Genomic DNA, 4,719 nt, shown 5'->3' on the forward strand with positions numbered 1-4,719 from the left:
ATTTATTTTCTTAAAGAAAAGTATATTGCTTATAAGTATTATTTGTAAAAAGTTATAGCTTTTTAAAGTTACAAAGAATTTTGAATTGGGACATCAAAACAAGAAATGTGTTAAAAGATATTGTTGAAACAAATATAAAATTAAAATTAAATAATAAATGCTGAAGTACTTATTTTTAACTTTTTATTTTGACATTGTTTCAGAATTGCAGAAAAAAAATGCTAGCATTTTAAAAGAATTTCTGAAGGTTCTTTATCTCAATTCCCCAAATGTTAAGATTTTACTACATTTTTTTCCTGAAGTGTTTGATAATCAACTGAAGAGATGATGACTCTTTACTCTTATAGCCGTATAAGTGTATATTTACTAAAAGCAAGGGTGTTCTCTTAAATGACCAGAGAACTGTTATCAAAATCAGTAAGGTAACGTTGATATGGCATTATTATCTAATTTACACACCTTATTCTGCTCTGAAGGACTTGTCTCACTTGTTAAAATTTGAGTTGTTCTTGAAGTCTTTTTAAGTTATGTTTTCCAGTGTTGATGTCAACGTCCCTGTCAGGTCATCAAAACGAATAATTCTTTTCATATTCATCTTACTGGGACTGCGTGTATGTGTGTGTTTTATAGGCAATATTAATGACTTAAAGCTGCTGTAGTGATCTAAAGTAGATATGATTGTTACCAATTAAGGTGCATGAATTGGAGTTTTCAAGTTAAAACTCCACAAAAGAAAGATTGATTTTAAGTGATCTATGAAACAAAATTTAACCTACTATTTGCAATTGACTTTATTTCATTCTGAAGTCTTTCAGTATTAGCAGGAGTTATAATGTTCATAATAAGAGATACTAAAATCAGAAAATTAATGTATTCTCTGTCAATATTAATTTTTTAAATATTATAGCATTAGAAAGCATGTTACCAATGGTATGCTAATGCACAAAACTTGAAGTCTACTGTTTACTGTTGTTTCTACTTTTGCATCCCAGCTCTGAGGGATTTCAGTTAGACCACAAGTCATTTATTTTATAGTAGAAAGCACCTCTTCCATAAATCTCTTCAAAGTGTTTTTGACTTGCTGGTTCCTCAGGCTGAACACTAAGGATTTAGAATAGGACTTACCACAATATAGAAAACAGAAGCAATTTTGTCAGTACTCAGGGAATGACTTGTTTTGGGCTGCATAGACATGAGGATGATTGTCCCCAAAAATATAGTGATGGAAGTCAAGTGGGAGGCACAAGTAGAAAATGCCTTTTGTCTACCTTCAGCTGAATTAATCCTCAGAATGGAAAATAGAATGAATATGTAGGAGATGAGAGTAATAAAAAGAGAGAAAAATGTATTGAAACCAGCAAGTGTGAACAATATCAATTCTTTGATATCTTTGTAATTGGTTTTATGACAGGCCAGATCAAACAGGGGAACATCATCACAGGAGAAGTGATTTATTATATTTGAATTACAGAAACACAAGCAGAATGTAAGAATTGCCTGTAGGAGTCCCATGGAAAAACCTTACAAATATGTACTAGCCACCTTTTGAATACAGATCCTTCTGTTCATGACAATGATAGAAATTGTTAAAAACGGCCACATACCTATCGTACGCCATGACTGAGAGCATATACATTTCACAAACAACAGAATGATAAAGCAACACAAGTGAGTGGCACGAGCAAGTAAGCATATTCTTTAATTTCCAGGAGGAAGTTCATGGGAGTGTTAGGGGTGACAGAGGAAGTATAGCAAAAATCAACAAAAGCTAGGCAGTTGAGGGAAAAAGACACAGGTGTGTGAAGCTGAGGACTGATACGAATTAGCATAATTAACCCAAGATTGCCTATAACACTAATAAAGTAGATCACTAGAAAGATACCAAAAAGAAGAGCTTGGGCCGGCCTGGTGGCAGAGAGCTTAAGTTCGCACGTTCCGCTTTGGCAGCCCGGTGTTCGGGGGTTCGGATCCCAGATGCAGACTTGGCACTGATGTTAGCTCAGGGCTAAAAAGAAGGACTAGGATAACAGCCAGCAATTTTGACACTTAACTATTGCACTGCCTTCCAGAAAGATGAAGACAAATTATACCTCAATTAGCTGCATCTGTTTTCTCACAACTTTAAAAACATTAGATTTAAATAATTAGATGTCTGTTGTACATCTACTTGCTAGCTAGTCCTTTTGTATTTAATGAGATGAAAGTTTTCTCTTTCCAATTAATAAGTAGTTTGGGGCAAGATACTCATATATATAGATATAAATATACTGTGGAAAGAGCCTCATCATGGATTTTAAGTGCTGCTCTAGCATATAGTATAATCATATAAATATATGTGGCTTTTACTAAATGTTATTTTCTATTATTTTGCTTGTAATGCTAACTTACTTTTTATAACTACTACCAGTGCAGCTCCTCCCTGCTCACAAAGCTACATCTGCGCATCTCTTACCAAGACCATGTTCAGTGACTTCAGGTATGTTTAAATCAGCTACAGAAGGAATATTTTTCCTATGGAAATTGGGAAATCAACTGATGCTACAAATCAGCACTGTTTTTGGTTTTTGGGTTTTTTTTTTTTTTGAAAGCCAGTTGATAAACATTCACTGGCTGCCACTGATTCCCACTTTGTTTTACATTCTGTAGTTTGTAATGTGGTTTACTATTTGTAAGGATGAATAACTCCTCATTGAACTTCATTTTAAGAAATGTCCTGACTGTTTTTGCAAGTTTACTTCATAGATTTATTTAGGATTGTCTATCATGCATTACATATTTGAGTTAACTTGTGAAGAACTTTCTTCTTTCCTAAATGTCATTCCATTAAGAAATGTGAAACTATAAATGTATTCAACTTATACTTAAACTACATAAATATATAAGGCCAGCATTTTGCCAAGTTTAATAGTAAATTAAAACCTAGGTTTTAAATTTTTGTTTATTATTTTAAATGGAATCTTGAATTTTTTATTTTCATATTTCTTTGACGTTACATTTTTATTATGGTATTGTTTTCATTATATAGCTTTGTAAGAGAATACTTTCCCAAAATCCTAAAAAATCTAACAGTATCTTTCCACTGAACTTATTGGTTCAGATACAATATCACATACTTTATAAATAATGATATTTTTACTCCTTCCTCCCTTGCATTAGCTAACACACTAAAAATACTGTTTAATCAGAGTGATGATTCTCTTAATCCTGAATCGAGTTGAAATGTCTAGTATTTCATCTCAATATATTACTCTGAAATATGCTGCTATCTCATTTACCCTTGAAATATTTATTCTGCTATACCCATAATACTGAGTTTTCATTGTGTATATGCGATTCCACATTTAATTCAAGACATTCTATCTTCTTTATCCACCAGATTACTGAGTTTGTTGGAATTTCTGTCTGGAACAAATCCCTTCAGATCAAAATTAGGAAGAATTGAATCCTGAGAATGGCCCATTGGACAAGTGAGAATAATCTTCAGTCATCATAAAACAAGCATGAGTTAAATTCTTAATCTAAGAAGTGGAAGATTATCCAGAATAGATGTTCTGGAGATAACTGTCTAACACGCTTCTACACACAGTCCATGGCCAAAGCCAATAATTCAGAAGTGAGTGAATTCATGCTCTTGGGACTTACAGACAGGCTGGAACTTCAACCTCTTCTTCTTCTTCTGTTTTTATTTTTGTTAAAGGAAGATTAGCCCTGAGCTAACATCTGCTGCCAATCCTCCTCTTTTCGCTGAGGAAGACTGGCCCTGAGCTAACATCCATGCCCATCTTCCTCTACTTTGTACGTGGGACACCTACCACAGCATGGCTTTCCAAGCAGTGCCATATCTGCACCCGGGATCCGAACCAGGGAACCCCAGGCTGCCAAAGCGGAACGTGCGAACTTAACCACTGAGCAACTGGACTGGCCCCTCATTATTTGTTTAAAAACATATCAATTTGGGTTATTTTTCTGTTGATTTTTCTTTACTGTATTATTTTAAGTGTTATATTGTCATATATTTTACATATCCTTTTGAACTGTTGTTCATAATTGGAATATGAATATCAATATAAGGTTTAATTTAGGAGAAGATAATATATATAGAAATAAAGTTTCTTGTTACCTAATCCCAGAATGTCATATGTCATATTTCTCTTTCTTTTTCCATGCAAAAAATTAAAAATAATTTTGAGAAAACATAAATTGTATTGTACACACTGGACATTAGACTTGGTATAAATATCGCACAGATAAAGTGACTCATACTCCCTATCTTTTCAATGATTAATGGCTCTTATATAGTACAACTCTTTCTAGGTCATCTCAAAAGTTTTCATATTATTGATTTCTTTATTTGTTTGCTTTAATGTGTTAGTGAACAACAACTTTGTGGAAAGATTAGTCTAGATGTTTTATATTTTATCATGGACTCCTGATTCACAGATAGATTTTCAATATCTAATCATAGCAATGTTGGCATGGAGGAAAGCATAGACCTAGGAAAACTTCAATATCACATATTCTAATTTACATATCAAAGTCCATTAGGAGAAAAAAAAGAGAAGAGACAATTGTGTATTTGTTTATAGAGCTACTCAGACTAGCACCCTTTACTTGACTAGCGGCTTTAAGACAATTTTTGCCATGACTCGCTTCAAGAAATATGTGTAATAAATGCCATAGCGCACACACACATGTCTGAAATGATAGTCTCACATATGG

The 4,719-nt window shown here is 33.3% G+C and overlaps 1 pseudogene; it reads right to left on the reverse strand.

Moving 5' to 3' along the window:
* Positions 1-1,101: 1,101 nt before the first annotated feature.
* On the reverse strand, positions 1,102-1,829 carry LOC124229171 (olfactory receptor 5AL1-like; annotated as a pseudogene).
* Between the last annotated feature and the right edge of the window lie 2,890 nt (positions 1,830-4,719).

The sequence above is a fragment of the Equus quagga genome, chromosome 17, assembly GCF_021613505.1.
Source record: "Equus quagga isolate Etosha38 chromosome 17, UCLA_HA_Equagga_1.0, whole genome shotgun sequence".
In the NCBI taxonomy this organism is placed as follows: domain Eukaryota; kingdom Metazoa; phylum Chordata; class Mammalia; order Perissodactyla; family Equidae; genus Equus; species Equus quagga.